Source organism: Chelonia mydas, chromosome 1 (genome assembly GCF_015237465.2).
Source record: "Chelonia mydas isolate rCheMyd1 chromosome 1, rCheMyd1.pri.v2, whole genome shotgun sequence".
NCBI lineage: Eukaryota > Metazoa > Chordata > Testudines > Cheloniidae > Chelonia > Chelonia mydas.
The window spans coordinates 342,594,309-342,612,771 of record NC_057849.1 but is presented as its reverse complement, the minus strand read 5'-3'; the positions used below and the strand labels follow the sequence as shown (position 1 = coordinate 342,612,771).

At 39.7% G+C, this 18,463-nt stretch overlaps 1 protein-coding gene across 4 annotated transcripts in view; it reads left to right on the top strand.

Moving 5' to 3' along the window:
• Nucleotides 1-18,463, top strand: part of NRF1 (nuclear respiratory factor 1) — a 105,614-nt gene that overhangs the window by 2,287 nt on the left and 84,864 nt on the right. The window contains exon 1 of one of the 4 annotated variants that reach the window (XM_037889418.2): nt 11,169-11,303. The exons of the other annotated variants lie outside the window; for them this stretch is intronic. The gene's annotated coding sequence lies outside the window, so the exon portion shown is untranslated. Of the gene's footprint in view, nt 1-11,168; nt 11,304-18,463 lie in introns of those variants that run through there. 4 annotated transcript variants of the gene reach the window in all.

The window sequence follows — 18,463 nt, the reverse complement described above, 5'->3', positions numbered from 1 at the left end:
CCTGATGCCGGGAAATAATCCCTTTGAAGTCTAGATGTAATTCATCTCCTGAATGCACTAGAATTTTACATTTAACCCAGGATAGGGTTGGGAATAAAAACCAACCAAAAATAAAAGAGAAAGAAAAGGGTCTACAGTGATGCTCTCAAGTCAGGAAACACCAAAGTATATTTGCCATCAAACCTCAACACTGTGGGTGTGCATTGTGGTGTAGTCTCTAATTATATGATCATATACTATTTCCCATGTAACCATACTTTTTTCCACAAGTTTAGCTACATGTAGTGCTGTAAACCACAGTTTATGCCATATATACAATAAGTGCAGTGCATAAGGCAAGAGCTCCTATGGACTCTTGTCTCTCTATACATCCATCATGAATAAGTCAAGACAAGGAGAGCCCTGCTTCACTTATTGTATGTTAACATGTGCATCAGGCTGTGTAGCTTCATAGGTTGGAATAATGTTTACATTTTATGAAATATGTATGGCCTGTTGCACTCTTACAGGATATACAGAGAACGAGGCAGGGTTCCTGTTAAACACTGCTCATTTGCTACAGATGTTTTGTAAGCATTTGACTATAGATAACTTATGCATGCATGTACTCTGTATACCTGACTTTGCTTGGAGTATTGCATGAGTGTTTAAAATATTGCTGCTCTGCAAAATCAAAACCAGTCTTCAAGTGAACATCCAAAGGCACATCTCACAAAGGAAGCATCCACACAGTGTCACTCAGGAAAGTTAAGATGAATTAGTTAAAGATGTGAAAGTGAAAGCACATTATTAAATCACTATGTGGATGCTCTCATTCAGGTGTAAAGTGGCCTCAGGCCAGATCTACCCAAGGAGCACTTTGCCAGCACAGCTGTCCTTGTGCACCGATAAAGTGCTTCCAATGTGGATGCAGCTTTTGCCCTTCCATTGCTGTAGTGCAGGGGTTCTCAAACTGGGGGTTGGGACCCCTCAGGGGGTCGTGAGGTTATTACATGGGGGGTCGCGAGCTGTCAGCCTCCATCCCAAACCCCACTTTGCCTCCAACATTTATAATGGTGTTAAATATATTTAAAAATGTTTTTAATTTATAAGGGGGGTTGCACTCAGAGGCTTGCTACGTGAAAGAGGTAACAGTACAAAAGTTTGAGAACCACCGCTGTAGTGTGTGTCTGCACAATGGGCTAACACTGTCACGGCTGCGGTGGTGTAGCTATGTTGCTGTAACTCCCATAGTTATTTTGTCCATAGTTATTTGAGTCAAATATTTGTTGCAGCTTACTCAGCTTTCCTGTGGTGAACTTCATTAGCTGTTCAGTAAATAGCAGTTACACATATTTGGTTAAAATTAGAAGTGGTTACAGTAAATTGCATAGCAATGTAAGCAGTGAGAGGCTTTCAGCCATACCAGGTTAATTTACTCTCCATACCATGAGCTCATGTTGTTTCCAGACCAGTGTTGCTGTATTATATGCTTCTCTGCAAATTTTAGGTGAAATTCATCCCACTGTGGAGGGCCTGCTCAAAGCCCTGTGAACTGCTTAAGGCCCTCTGTGTTAAGAACTTAAGTGGTACATAGACCCTTCTGCGCTTCACTGGAATATGTTTCACCCTCTAATATTTCTTTTGGACTATTTCTGTGTTTTTAAAGTTAACACATAAATGAGGAACATGTGCTTATATTTTAAAATTAAACATTACTCATGCCCTTGGACACAACCACTTATTACTTCTACAATATCAGTTTAAGTGCATTTAAAGTTCCAAAACCCACTAAAGAGTTCAAATGCTTATTTTACTTTGTGTGTCTGCCGTTTTCTTTGAGGTGTGTAATCATATGTACGCTAATACTGTATTCTTAACAGCGAGTTCCTCTTCATCTTGTATGCATTAAAACAAACCCATGCATATCATGGCAACATCTTATAGCATTCAGTAAAGGACAGCTTACAAGTTTTAAGTACTGTAGTAGCATTCAGTTAAGAGAAAATAACTAAAGATTTTGACAGAAATTCCGATTTAAGAACTGTTTTGAAATTGGATTAGTTTTCATGAATGCTACGTATTTAAGTCCTCATCCGTTTCAGTTTCCAAATGACTTTTCCCATCTCTTCCATTAAGACTTCGCAAAAAGAAAAGGAGTACTTGTGGCACCTTAGAGACTAACAAATTTGTTTGAGCATAAGCTTTCGTGAAGCTTTAGGCTTGAATAGAGACTGGGAGTTATTTAGGCTTGAATAGAGACTGGGAGTGGATGGGTCATTACGCAAAGTAAAACTATTTCCCCATGTTTATTCCCCCCCTCCACCCCCCACTGTTCCTCAGACGTTCTTGTCAACTGCTGGAAATGGCCCACCTTGATTATCACTACAAAAGGTGTCGTCCCCCCACCTCCGTGCTCTCCTGCTGGTAATAGCTCACCTTAAGTGATCACTCGCGTTTCAGTGTGTATGGTAACACCCATTGTTTCATGTTCTCTACGTATATAAATCTCCCCACTGTATTTTCTGCACTGAATGCATCTGATGAAGTGAGCTGTAGCTCACAAAAGCTTATGCTCAAATACATTTGTTAGTCTCTAAGGTGCCACAAGTCCTCCTTTTCTTTTGCGAATACAGATTAACACGGTTGCTACTCTGACAGCTGCCACTAGGGGCTGCTGGACCAGGCAGAGCCCAGCCCGCACATAGAAGACACTGCCAGGGGGAGTGGGAGGGAGCTAGAGGGTTCTGGCGGCTGCAGTTCCCAGCTAGCCCTGAGGGAAGGAGAGGGTGGTGTGCAGGAAACTGTCCAAGTCTGGGGCCGAGCATCAGGCTGTTTCTCCCTCTGGATTCCTCGGCTTTTGGGGGGAAGGGTGTGTAGGTGGGTATCTGGGCTGGGGGGCCCTGCAGCTGGGCTCTGGGGGAGGAAGGGGATTCGGGTGTATTGGCTGGAGGGGGGGTTTTGGGGGGTGTGGGTGTCTGGCCCCCGGCTTGGCTCTGGGGCAGGGGGAAGGAGGCAGAGAACCAGGAACTGGGTTATCATAGGGGTTTCTTTAACACTCTACTCCTGGGGGAATGTTTGTATGTGTCTGTATTGTTACAGACATACTTGCTGACAGGTATTTTGAAATAATTATGCTAGTTTCAATTATTTTGGTAATTTATGTAGTGTTATTTTTACAAAATTTGCAGAATTTTGCACAAAACATTTTTTTTGGCACAGAATTTCTAAAAATTTTAATTTTTTGGCGCAGAATGCTCCCAGGAGTAATCTGTTCATATACTGGGCCAAGAACACTTAATAGTAAAATATAAATGGCTACATAATACCCCATAGTTTTCTATAAAGGATCTAGTTTTCTGTAAACCTGACCAGTTTTTCTGCCATGGAGCAGCCTTTCGTCAAACTTTAAGAAATATCTCTTGTTTTACAGACTTTATATGAGCTTGGAACAGGGACTATATTTTTGTTACAGCATCAAGGTTAATGGGAGTGGGAAGAGCGGGGATCCAATTCAGATTTGGTCTCTGGTCACTCCTGTAATACAAATAAAATAGGGCTGTCGATTAATTGCAGATAACTCATGCGATTAACTCAAAAATTAACTGTGATTAAAAAAATTAATCGCAATTAATTGCATTGTTAAACAATAGATTACCAATTGAAATTTATTAAATCTTTTTGGATGTCTTTCTACATTTTCATATATGATTTCTGTTACAACACAGACTACAAAGTGTACAGTGCTCACTATATTTTATTACAAATATTTGCACTGTAAAAATGATAAATAAAAGAAATAGTATTTTTAAATTCACTGCATACAGGTAGTACAGTGCAATCTCTTTATTGTAAAAGTGTAATGTACAAATGTAGATTTTTTTTTTTTTGTTACATAACCACTCAAAAACAAAACAATGTAATTGTTGTTCAGCCAATTGCTAAGACAAACAAGTTTGTTTACAAGGTACTGCTGACTGCTGCTTATTTACAATGTCACCTGAAAGTGAGAACAAGCATTTGCATGGCACTTTTGTAGCTGGCATTGCAAGGTATTTACATGCCAGATATGCTAAACATTCATATGCCCCTTCTTGCTTCGGCCACCATTCCAGAGGACATGCTTCCATGCTGATGATGCTCGTTAAAAAAAAAAAATGTGTTAATTAAATTTGTGACTGAACTCCTTGGGGGGAGAATTGTATGTCTCCTGTTCTGTTTTACCCGCATTCTGCCCTATATTTCATGTTATAGCAGTCTCGGATGATGACTCAGCACATGTTCATTTTAAGAACACTTTCACTACAGATTTGACAAAACACAAAGAAGGTACCAATGTGAGATTTCTAAGGATAGATACAGCACTCGACCCAAGGTTTAAGAATCTGAAGTGCCTTCCAAAATCTGAGAGGGATGAGGTGTAGAGAATGCTTTCAGAAGTCTTAAAAGAGCAGTGCTCCGATGTGGAAACTACAGAACCCGAACCACCAAAAAACGAAAATCAACCTTCTGCTGGTGACATCTGACTCAGATGATGAAAATGAACATGCGTTGGTCCGCTCTGCTTTGGATCGTTATCGAGCAGAACCCATCATCAGCATGGACTCATGTTCTGGAATAGTGGTTGAAGTATGAAGAGACATGAATCTTTAGGACATCTGGCATATAAATATCTTGCAACGCCGGCTACAACAGTGTCATGCAAACTCCTGTTCTCACTTTCAGGTGACATTGTAAAGAAGACGTGGGCAGCATTATCTCCTGGAAATTGTAACCAAACTTGTTTGTCTCAGTGATTGGCTGAAGTAGGACTGAGTGGACTTGAAGGTTCTAAAGTTTTACATTATTTTATTTTTGAATGCAGTTATTTTTTGTACATAATTCTACACTTGTAAGTTCAACTTTCATGATAAAGAGATTGCACCTACAATACTTGTATTAGGTGAATTGAAATATACTACTTTTTTTACAGTGCAAATATTTGTAAACAAAAATAAATATAAAGTAAGCACTGCACACTTTGTATTCTGTTGTAATTGAAAATCAGTAAATTTGAAAATGTAGAAAATATCCAAAAATATTTAAATAACTGGTATTCTATTGTTTAACAGTGCGATTAATCACAATTAATTTTTTTAATTGTGTGATTAATCACAATTTTTTTAATTGCTTGACAGCCCTAAAATAAATTTTTCCCCTGTACCAGTAAGGTCTGAAAACATGGAGGTATGTTCCATGAGGACATCTGCTGTGTAGGATTGAAAAGTCCAACTTTTCCTATTTATTTTCTTTCCAATTTTCATACTTTGTCCCTTTCTTAGGAGTAAATCTGCCTTCAGTGGGCAGTGGAGTATGTATCTGTGTACTGAAGTGTAAAACCAGGTGTATCCTCGGTAAGGACCAGAGACTCCATTGAAGTGTATTCTGCTCTGCTAGGCTCTGCTTTCCCATTAAAATGGTTTCTTAGATTATTGATCTACCTTTTGCTTCTAGTGATGATTGTATATCAGAGAGAGAGGTCATTTATTTACTTCACTTGCTGCGTGTGACTAGTATATAAAGAGTAAGAAACTGATTTACTCCCAAATTAAGAATTGATGCGAGAGACTTGGATGTTTAACTTTCATTTAATTGTACAGTTTTTTGATTGTGGTTGCATAATGCAATGGACGTCAGTTCCATTAACTAATTTAGAAATATATATGTACTAATTTACATTCAGAATTGCTCAGATCAGGGTTGGAAGGGACCTCAGGAGGTCATTTAGTCCAACCCGCTGCTCAAAGCAGGACCAATCCCCAATTTTTGCCCCAGATCCCTAAATGGTCCCCTCAAGGATTGAACTCACAACCCTGGATTTAGCAGGCCAGTGCTCAAACCACTGAATTATCCCTCCATTCTACCTTGCAGCTTAAGTGAATGAGTAAAATACAGTCAAATCCAAAAGGGAATCTTATTTCCTCCCACTGTATTGCGTAATCATCTCATTAAAGTAATCAAACTCTGTTATGATTTCTAGGGCTTGCAAAACTTCCCCAGTGCCTACTAACCTGGGTCAAAACATTTGCAAAGCCACATCCCCCAAATTATGCACATTTAATTCACATTGCAACATTTTTATATGGGAATGGAGCATAAATCAGTTCTGCTCCCCATAAATTAATTTTTGTCTCCTCTTTCTTTGCCAGCTCCTCTACTGCTCCTGCTACTGCTGCCTTCTTGGGCATACAGGAGGTCTTCTGTGCACCAACCCTTCCTCTTAAAGGAAGTGTAGCTCCAGATAGTCTGCTCCTCCCATCCTTCTTCCTCCCTTTCAGTGAAAGAGCCCTCAGGTTTCAGGCCCTATTCAGCCCACTTTTTGCTTGATGAGTGCGTTTTTCGAGCCCTGAATGTTTCTGCAGCACCATAGCTATGCTTGCATATGAATTAATAAGAGCTTGTCTATATGAGAGCACACATGAAAATTAATCTGAATAAACTGAAGTTATTAATTTAAAGTGGATTAGTTTAATCACATTAAACCCCGGTGTGGACACACTCATTCAGAATTGAAGTGGCCTTAATGCAGTGTAGTTTATTCAGAAGTTTTAACTAATGAACTTTAAAAACTAATTTGGATTAACTTTCCTGAGTGTCTCCATGTAGACAAGCTGTAAGACACGTCTCTTCCATGAGGAGTTTACAGTCTGCTCCTGTGATGTTTGTAAGACTATGCCCTTATAATAGGAAACATTTATTTTGAGTGGGTATTTTGGGGGACAGGGATAATGTGTGAAAGGTTAGGTATACAATATGAGTTCTTATTTGCCGCTGCAGTTTGTATACCAGTAATTCCAACACACCAAATATATGGTCATATTTCACAGAGACACTAATGTTTAGTGACTTCTCATGGGAGCCTTATATGTATTTCAGTATACTTAAACCAAGTAAAGCCTCAATTGGGTAATGACTTAAGGTGAGTTTGAACTGTACATCACCATGGTCTGACTGGGTTAATGCCAAATGTTCTCCAGGAGCAAAGAAAGTTTCAACTCTGGTGGAATACCACTCCTTAAACTCACATTTGAACTGGATCCCTGCACAAGCAGAGAGCTGAAATATATCCATGCAGCACGAGAAAAATATTAGCAGCCATATGGTTGGTCAGCTGTACATTATTTATAACCATGCCTCATCTTTTTAACAAATCACTTCAGTAGCTTAAAATCTGGTATCATCTATGCGTAGGTTAAACTGTTGCGTAGTCCAACATTAAATCATATGCTATCACAGTAGAAGCGTAATCCAGTTTAAAAAAAATCACTATCAGTACTTAAAGAAAAAAGCCAATGTCTACATCCAATACTCTCGTTGCTTGAAATTCTTCAGCTTCTGGCCCTAGTTACATTTGGTTTGCAATGAAAGTTTCTGCTTTTTTTGATGACTTGCAGACAGAAGTGTTACCAGCAAATTCCAGGGTACAAAGCTGTGAACTTGACAGGCATCAGGTTGTCCATTATATCTGGTGTCCTGTCTGGAGAGGTGAGAAGTAGCTTGTAACCTCCCTTTTCAAGATCTTTGAGGGTGTTTAGCATTCTTTGGAGCCTAGCAAGCAGGGTTATTGTTCCCAAGACAGAGAAAATCATCTGGTGGATGCTTGACCTCCTCACCCTCCCCAAATTCAGAGACAGTGGGGAAGAAGCTCCTGTTAGTTGTTGCTGGACTGAGCATTACAAGTATCTGTAATCTCAGATGCCGCAGTCTGCACATGCAATAACTGTAGGAAAAGGTTTCTCATGTTTCAGGGAGAGACTGTAAAAATAATTTTTTTTGTCCTGTCCCTGGTTATGGTATATCGCTGTATGAAATTGTTTTGAGACAAAAAGAAAAGGAGTACTTGTGGCACCTTAGAGACTAACCAATTTATTTGAGCATAAGCTTTCGTGAGCTACAGCTCACTTCACCGGATGCTGAAGTGAGCTGTAGCTCACGAAAGCTTATGCTCAAATAAATTGGTTAGTCTCTAAGGTGCCACAAGTACTCCTTTTCTTTTTGCGAATACAGACTAACACGGCTGTTACTCTGAAACCTGTTTTGAGACACTTATGGGTAGGGTGACCAGATAGCAAGTGTGAAAAACCAGGATGGGGGTGGGGTGGAGTAATAGGAGCCCATATAAAAAAAGCCCCAAGTATCGGAACTGTCCCTATAAAATCGGGATATCTGGTCACCCTACTTATGGGGTACAATTCCTTCTCTAAATCATTTTTTCTTTTTCACTTGTTATAGACACATCTGGTAGATATAACACTGAAGTCTGTTTTCTGATTTAATTAATTTCCCCCCCATTTATGAAACTGATTTAAATTAATTGCTTATTTTTGCAGATGGTGTCAGTTGAGTGGGATCCTGGCTTACTACGTGTGTTCGCTACTTTAGAAGCCTATGTGCATTCTTTTCCGTCCTCCACAGACAGTCTGTGGGATTTACCTAGTTTTAAGGAAAGCATTTTTGAGAGCATTGTCTTATATTTTTGGGGGGTAGGGAGTGAGTGATGGAAAATAACAGTGGTTGCTCCTCCCCGCCCCAGTGCTTTTGTGAAAATCTTTTCCTACTAGGTGTATTGTCATAGCTACATCATTCTTCCAGGTGCTCCTACTTTGTCTTGTTATCTTAGTATTCATCTTCCATTCTTATGCCTGGAACAATTACTCACTAGTCGCTCTTGTCTAGTGTTCGTCTTTTCTGCACACAAGTTGTACCACTTTACCTCTACTGGTATAGTTAAAGTGGTACAATTCCCCCTAATTTGGATACAGTTATAAAGATGCTTTTTCCCATACGGTAAGATGAATAAACTATACCAATATAAAGCAACTTCATAGCAATGTAACTATGTCCAAACTAGGGATTGTACCGGTATTTTATTGTTAAATCACATCTCTAATTGCAATAGGTATATGGTACAAAATCTATGCATGGACTAGGCCTAGGCTTTAAAGATGTAAAATTAGCATGTGCTTATGACATTCCGGGGTGCAGTCCAGACCAGTGAGGGGTTGTGTCACCACCTACCCTGCAACCTGGCATGCCTCACAGTGCTTTGCTGCTGTGGGTCCCAACATGAGTTGCTCACAAACAGCATCCTGAGTGTCCGTGTATAACCACAGCCCTGGTCCAGCAATTCTGACTACAGCAGCCACACTCTGGCTTCCAGCAGCCGTGATTAACGCTTGCAGGGTGATCCCAACGCACTCCCAGCCTCAGATCTTTCTCCAAAAACGTGTAGCACTGTCAAGCCCTCTCCTGGACAGTCGAGATCTGTTAGATCCATTGTCCCTCTATGGGGATCAAGATACAATACCTTGGACCCTAAAGTTACCCACACAGTTCACAACACTGGATTAGTTTAAAGAATAAAACAAGTTTATTTAACTACAAAGAGAGAGGTTTTAAGTAAGTACAAGTATTAAGGCATGAAAGTCAGAAAAGGCTACAAGACAGATAAAGATAAAACGCATCCTAGTACTAAATTTAACAAACTAGACTTGGTTCAAGGTGAAATTCTTACCACAGGTTTTCAGTAGCATTGCTGACAAAGTTTCAGGTCAGGATCTGCTTCCAAGATCCAACGGCTGTTTCTTTTGTCGTCTTAGGTGAAAAGAGAGACAAGGAGACAGAACTTTGGGTGTTTTTGCCCCTCACTTTTATAGTTCAGTCACCCTTTGAAATGCATTTTCCTGAGAGTGTCCCCTAAAGTTCTTTCCGGCTGAGAGCAAGGAGACATGGTGTCTGGTGGGGGAAAAGGAGTTATGCTGTTGTTTGCTACCTGTGTATGTTGAAATGCAGACTTTCTTTTTCTTCCCCCTCTCACTGTCTGAGGGCTGGGTTTACAGCTTATATGCACATTTAGGTGTAAACCCATCCCTTTGTTTAAGACAGGCCTGCTTGACCAATTCTACCTAATCAGGGCTACATGAGTTGGAACATGGTCCTTTGACATAATCCGGGGGGGGGGGGGGGGGGATTTCATAACTTCACACACAATGTTGCTACATACGTTTCATCCTGGTATTATTGACCAGGGAGTTATTAGTTTTTAAATGATACTTCACAAGGCATATTTTGTACAAAGATTATTACTGTAGTGTGTAGGGTGAGAATATAGGGGTGCATTCAGCTAGTGCATATAGGGCACACTGCCTTTAACTTGCGCTAAAATGGTTTTGTTAATGCATAGAGGGGAGCCTCGACTTTCATTCAACCAGTTTAGCACATGTTAAAGACTGTGCTTGCTATACAGTAGACGTTTAGGTAATGCATGCTAACTGCACACTTTTAAATGTTGGTTTAGGCCACAGTGTGCTGAATTGCCACCCTCTCATTCAAATCCCTTCTTAAAACACACTTCCATTATGCCTTTTGGTGGTAGTCCAGCATAATTGCTAATCTTCTCTATATAAAAGAGGATTAAAAACAGGAACATTTGCACCTTAATTCAACTGGCTGTGGCTGCACTCTGTCTTTTAGACTAATCCTGTTGGGGAAAGGACTGTGCCTTTCTACTGTGCCAAGAGTGCTCTCAGCAATCAGTAAATAACAGATCTCTCAGCAGTGGTGTTTATTGGGTTAGCAATTCTTTAAAGACCACTTTGTGTTTTAGTTAGAACTATATAAACTAGAAATGACTCTTAACTTGATTCAAATTGTTAGAATGACTGACTGAAGGATACATAGTTGAGAGTGAAATTGTTTTGTATTGGAATATATGCATGATTCTTTTTCAAAAATGTAAAAAGTAAAGAATTATGTATTCTCCTAGAAAAAGCATCATCTCTGAGTAGAGTGCTTGTTTTACCTTAATGCATCAGACTGTGTTTATAAAAGTTTTTAAAGCTAACGTGTGTTCTCTCATCAGTGTGTGTAATGGTCTAGGCATATTGATGGCAGACTGGCCCATAAATGTATGCCATGAAACTTGCAGGTTTGTGAAAGAAATGCATGAATATTGAATGGGAATTTCATCCTGTGGTGGAGGGTTTTACAGTGCAGTTTAATGTCAAGTTTTGAAGTACACCTCTACAGATTATTGTCTGAAGTTTGGGAAAAGGAGCTTCTTCACATCTGCAATCTTCCTCCCTCTGTTTTTCTTGCTCTTACACCGTCCTCCTTCTAGTCAAGGCTGACAGCTGGATGGGATTCCCCTTGGAGCCAGTCAGAACCATTTGTTCTGTTGCTACAGGGAACCATGAATGTGTATGTTTTCCAAAGGGCTCAGCCTACTTCCTATTGCAGCGCTCCTGGTCGCTGCTGACCCACAGAGGATTGAGACCAGAATTCTGGTAGGAGGAGTCTGGCATGACTATGTGGAGCACTACAATGAGGTCATCTCTGTGCATACTGAAGTGTGAGGAGATTCTGTTAGAGTAGAAGTTGTCATATATTCATGTTTTGCACATGAGCTTTCCGCCTAGACTTTTTTTTGTTAAAACTGAGAGGCTAAACTACAAAATAATTGGTCACAAATTGCATGTGTTATGAAATATACGTAAGACCAAGTTTTCTATTGCTGGCTTTTAAAAATTCAGTTGAAGTTCCAGCAATAGATAGCAGTAATCTACAGGTGACTTTATCTAATGATTTTGTGTAGAATCATATTGGTCTCCTCTCAAGATTGTGATCCCGTTGTTTAGTATGAAATGTATATGATCCCTGCACTTGTGCTGCTACACAGAACTTTGATGGAAAATTTTAAGGAGAAAGATTGCATTCTTTGGAATTTTGTCCCTTCTTGAACCTATTTGCTTAAGGTTTGGATACATGGGGAAATTTACAGGCATAATTATACTGCTGTAGTTATACTGGAATAAATTCTGGAATAAGAGTATCCGTATGGGAAGTTTATACTGCTGTAATTATGCTGGTAAATTTCTCCATGTAGACAAGCCCTTATGGAAAAGTCAAGTTGTGTGTTAGGTTTTAGATTTGTCTTTAATAAACTTTCAGCAATACTGAAGACTTAAAAAGAACTCCAGCTTGACTAATTGCACTATTTCCTTATTAAGAGAATCATCGCCCTGGATTCTGGGTACACTTTCCATAGGTTAGAATGATGCCAAATACATATTCCCCAGAATGTGAAACTGTATATACCTTTTGATTCTCCATAACAGCCAACCCATCATGATTGGCAGACTCCATAAAGGCATCAAGGAGCCCGACTGTTAGAAGATTCCAAAACTTGCACTTGATGGGAAGCATGAACAATATTTGTCTTCCATTCTTCCTCTAAACATGGCCAAATTTGGACTCATGGTGTCTGACAGAATTGAATTATTGAGATGAGTGCTCTCCAAAGAAACCGCCCTTTTCTCTGCTCTCACCAATGTCACTCTTCGAACACATAACAAGAACATGTGTAAAATACAGTTGTTATAGTGAAGCATAGGGAAGGAAGCGATCTAGACCAGTGGCTCTCAACCTTTCTGGACTACTATATCCTTTCAGGGGTCTGATTTGACTTGTGTACCCCAAGTTTCACCTCACTTAAAAACTGCTTGCTTACAAAATCAGACATAAAGATACAAAAGTGTCACAACAAACTATTACTGAAAAATTGCTGACTTCCTCATTTTTATCGTATAATTATTATAAAATCAATTGGAATATAAATATCATACTTGTATTTCAGCGTATAGTATATAGAGCAGTTTAGACAATTATTCTATGAAATTTTAGTTTGTACTGACTTCGCTAGTGCTTTTTATATATCCTGTTGCAAAACTAGGCAAATATATAGATGAGTTCATGTACCCCCTGGAATTCCTCTGTGTACCCCTAGGGCTACGCATGCCCCTGGCTGAGAACCATTGGCTAGACCATGTACAGCTTTATAGATGCCAACGCAGCTCATCAGATTTCCTCTGGAAGTGAATTGACAGCCAGTGTGGAACCTAGAGTTCAGTTGTAATATACTCCCATCAGTATAATGTACCTAAAAAGTAGGCAGCTGCCTTTTGCACCACCTGAAACTTCCAAGTGACCTTCAAGAGTAGCCGTAGGTAGAGCATGGTGCTCTAGTGTAGCTTTCATGTAACAAAGATAGCTGACCATTGCGCTGATTCAGACCAACACAGTCTCATGGCCTGTCCAAGGCGAAAGGTGTTTCTCGCTACTATTGCTATTTGAGGGTAGAGGAGGGTATAGCTAGAATGCTGATACTGAGAGCTTCTCTGAAAGGTAGGCAAGTACCCTCCAGTGAGGGCAGCTGCATTCTTTTTGTGAGTTCTTCAAAGAATGGGGAAGCACTATATCAGTCTGATCTGCTAAATCATAAGCTACATGGCTTTCATTCATGAGATGTTAGAAAGTTCATTTGTGGTTTTGCCAGGGCCTTATGAGAGGCTGATGTAGAGCTGAGCATCTTTGGCATATTGATGGCATACTTCATATTTTCTCACGGTTTTCTCCAGTAGCTTCACAAAGATATTGAAGAAGCAGCAGCCTGTAGCGACCAAGCCCTGTGACAGTCGCTAAAGAAGGAGTAACGTTAAATTGCAAATACACTGAGACCTGTTTCAGAAACCAGTTTTGTTGTAAGAGGCTGATCTGTAATTAAAGCCATTGGAAAGCCACAAAAAGTAATTTAGCAGTCAACTGTTGATGGGTACAGCTGAAACACTGCAGCCTGCTCTCCAATAGTCAGGTCAGATGCCTGCTGCCCACAGGACTGTTCTACAAAAATCCCCTTGGTTAGCTCACCACAACAGCATGTGTGAACAGAATGCCAGTGTGATATTCAGTGCCTAATGCAAAGCAAACATGACTGTTTACTGTGCGGGGTTGAACGCATGGAGGGGATATTAAACTCCAGATGATGTTGACGTTACAAACAGGATAAGAAACAGAGGAGATATTCCCTATTTGGTAGAAAAGCTCAGTGAAAACAGATTCCATACTTGGGCAGTTGAAGTCAAAACTACTAGAAGCATGAAAAAGCTGAATAAAAAATGGAATCTGTTGCAGGCATTCTGCTGCCAGGAATGTGTGCTTAGTGCCAGAAGATTCAACCAATTAACTCTACACTGAACTTCTGTGTGAAGTCAAAATTATCATTGCCAATTACCTACTCACTAATAACACAGGGAACAAATAGGTAAGGGATTTGGGAGGGGACAGCAACATTACTATTCTCTTTAAGCAAAGTAAGAACTCTGCCAACAGGGTTATGAGAGGAAACATGTAAAAGTGGCCCACTCTCCTATGCTAGTCCACTACATTAACTTAATTTTTAAAAGGGAACATGATGCACGTACTGTGTCAGTCAAACAACCACAGTGTTGGTTTGTCTGTTCCTTCCTCCCCTGCCCGTTTGCCTAATAGAAAAGGAGTACTTGTGGCACCTTAGAGACTAACCAATTTATTTGAGCATAAGCTTTCATGAGCTACAGCTCACTTTATCGGATGAAGTGAGCTGTAGCTCACGAAAGCTTATGCTCAAATAAATTGGTTAGTCTCTAAGGTGCCACAAGTACTCCTTTTCTTTTTGCGAATACAGACTAACACGGCTGTTACTCTGAAACCTGTTTGCCTAATGTTACCTTCCTCAGGGTCCTGTCTTGTTTCATGTGATTAGATCCTATATTATAGGATCTGTACTGAAGGGGTCTTCACAAAGAGTGTCAAATTGGTTGGTAGCCTGCAGGACTCTCAGTGACAGCCACAAAAAATGTCATAGTCAACTAACCAGAAGTCTGTGTGACATCTTATTAAGCAAACATGGGGTGTGTCACAGAGATCCTTGGCTTTGTAAACTCCAGGCTAGAATATTGCAGTGTACTAGCTATGGCACCCCCAACACTTACTTTTTTTTTTTAAGCTTCAGTTAGTGCAGAATGCAGCCTTGTGCCTCTTCTGTAGCATTAGCTGCTGAGAGTGTGTCACCCAGTGCTTTCCTCTTTATAGTGGCTTCCCATCGAACATTATAGGGCCAAATTTAAGGTCTCTTAATTTTCAGGGCTCTGAATGGAGTTGGTCCTGCAATTCATAGATCCCCAGGTCAGATGGGACCATTGTAATCATCTAGTCTGATCTCCTGTGTAACACAGGCCAGAGAACTTTCCCAAAATAATTCCTAGATCAGAGTTTTTTAGAAAAACATCCGGTCTTGATTTAAAAATTGTAGTGATGGAGAATCCACCCCCACCACCCCCTAGTAAATTGTTCCAGTGGTTAATTACTCTCACTGTTAGGAGTTTACGCCTTATTTCCAATCTGTTTTTGTCTATCTTCAATATCCAGACATTAAATCATCTTGTATCTAAGTAAAAAGTAGGATAGTGAGTTGGGTATTAAGTTTTCTCGCCCTCTGTTCTCATTGCTGGGAGAGGAAGATATTGGTTAGGTAGCTGACTCTGTCTTAAGTGGGTTTGGAGGAAGAGGAATGGAGTCCAAGATGGCTTGTGAATTGCCAACTAATCATTGGTATTACACTTGCTTAAGGCAGATCTTGAAAGGGTGCTGACAATTGTTCGCCCTCTTTCTCTCCACTCGGTATAATTTGTAAAGCCTAGTATTCCGTTTTAAAGGATGGTAGAAATGAACGTCTTTCACAGGGCGTTGCAGTTTGGCCACCAAACGCTGCCACTCATGTTCATGGAGTCCCTGCCTATCTCTCATACATACCATGTGAGTCCTGTTGAACGTCACTCCCTTGCCTCTGACTGGATGATTCTTTCACTTCGCCCAATTATTTTGTTTGGGGAAGGGCCGGGCTGATTGAACAATCTGAATTACAAATGGCTTCCCACCTCAACAGTGGCTACCAATGACTTATTGGTTTGATCTTTTTTTAGGATTATTACATGCCTCACAAAAAATTATTAAATAACTTATGGAAAACACTGGAGACAACCACAAGATAGTAGCTGAACTCTTCCCTTAACTGTTGTGTTTTTGCCATATTTGTGACTCAGCCTTGGTTCTGAATGCAAAAGCTTCCTTCTGTCTCATTTTTGTAAAATATAAATCTCCTACCTCTGCTTATGTGGGAAGAAAATGTTGTGCACTGATCTGATGGTGAAGCAGTACTGGTTTCTAGAAAACAAGATTTTTTTTTTTAAAAAAAAAAGATAATATGATAGCTTCTTGGCATACGTGTTATATGATGAACCATTCAAAGGCATATTTCATCTCTTTGAATATTTTTCTACAATGTTCAAGTCTGTTATAATTAAAAATGAGGGTCTGGTTATGTAACTCAACAGTAAAAGCGGATTTTTAGTGAGTATTTTGGCAGGGATAGAGAGCAAAGCCTGCACTGCTGTATTTTATCACTCTTCATTGCTCATTTCTGCCCACCACTTCAAAATCAGAGTGTACACCTGTGTTCCCCAGGCTTCTGTCTCTATCCAGTGTCTGTTTTCTTTAGAGAGATATGGAGCAGATGTGTCAGGAGTGTGCTCTGAGGGTGTGTGCACGCAGACATAGTGGGGTTCAGCATGAATTGTCTAAATTATCTCTCAAGCCTTTTTCTATATTCAAATTCAGTTTTCATTCATAAAATGATCATTAATTACAGGAATCTTCCAAAGGGGTAGACCAAAAAGTTAGCATTTATTTAAAAAAAAAAAAATTTTTGAACCAGGCTGAGTGAAATTCCTCAAGTAAATTTAAATGATGGAAAGTACATTGATTTAAAGTATTCATCTCTAATAATCCTCTTGATGGGCAAAAAAATGTGTGGTGTTAAGGTCAATTACAGCAGGCTAGAATGTATTTTTGTAACATTGGGTGAGCCAAGGCTCCTTTGATATATTTTGATGAACAGTGAAATAGTTAACAATGTGGACATTTAAAATGTCACCACTGGCATTGGAGTTAGCACCCACTGAAGTGACAGGGACAGTTCACGTTTGAGAGCTATTGCTTCAAGCTCTCTGCAAATTCAGACAGACATTGCTCCATTACATTCCCATTTTTAGAGGTTTTCTTAGCCCGCATAATAGAGACTTTTTTGTAATGAAAGCTGTAGAGAACAGTTCTCCTGCAACCCTTGCTGCTGGCTAGTTTTTCACACACTCAACTCCTGGATCAAGCGCCACATTTTGGCTCAATTAGAGAAGGGTTTCTAATCAATTTTCAGGTTAATAACCTATATGAAATAGAAATTGTTTAACGATTTGATGCCAGGCACTCCACCTGTATATGGGAATAACCCCACCATTCATGCTCTCAGGGAAGATTTACCATGTGAGAAGCATTTTGAGGTCCTTGGCTAAAAGCTGCCAAATAGTATGGGAAATAAGAAAAATTTAGTTGAGACCACAAGTGTATGTCTCTAAGGCCCATCTATATTACAGGGTCTGTAGCATCTTTGCATGTTATAACTATGGCTGTCAAGAGATTACTCACAATTAATCACACTGTTGTTTAATAATAGAATACCATTTATTTAAATATTTTGGATGTTTTCCACATTTTCAAATATATTGATTTCAATTATAACACAGAATACAAAGTGTACAGTGCTCAGTTTGTATTTATTTTTATTACAAATATTTGCACTGTAAAAAAACAAAATAAATTGTATTTTTCAACTCACCTCATACAAGTATTATAATGCAATCTCTTTGACATGAAAGTTGAACTTACAAATGTAGAATTATGTTCCAAAAAACCTGCATTCAGAAATAAAACAATGGAAAACTTTAGAGCCTACAAGTCCACTTAGTCCTGTTCAGCTAATCGCTCAGACACACAAGTTTGTTTACATTTGCAGGAGATAATGCTGCCCACTTTTTGTTCACAATGTCACCTGAAAGTGAGAGCAGGTGTTCTCATGGCACTGTTGTAGCTGGCGTTGCAAGATATTTACATGCCAGATGCGCTAAAGATTCATATGTCCCTTTATGCTTCAACCAGTAGTCCAGAGGACATGTGTCCATGCTGATGATGGCTTCTGCTCGATAACAGTCCAAAGCAGTGCAGACCGACGAATGTTCTTTTTCATCATCTGAGTCAAATGCCACCAGCAGAAGGTTGATTTTCTTTTTTGGTGGTTTGGGTTTTGTAGTTTCCGCATCAGAGTGTTGCTCTTTTAAGACTTCTGAAAGCATGTACCACAACTCTTCCCTCAGATTTTTGGAAGGCACTTCAGATTCTTAAATCTTGGGTCAAGTACTGTAGCTATCTTTAACAATCTCACATTGGTGCCTTCTTAGCGTTTTGTCAAATCTGCAGTGAAAGTGTTCTTAAAATGAACAGCGTGCTGAGTCATCATCTGAGACTGCTATAACATGAAATATATGGCAGAATGCTGGTAAAATGGAACAAGAGACATACAATTCTCCCCCAAGGAGTTCAGTGATAAATTTAATTAACGCATTATTTTTTTAATGAGCGTCATCAGCATGGAAGTATGTCCTCTGGAATGGTGGCTGAAGCATGAAGATGCGTACAAATGTTTAACATATCTGGCATGTAGATACCTTGCAGTGCCGGC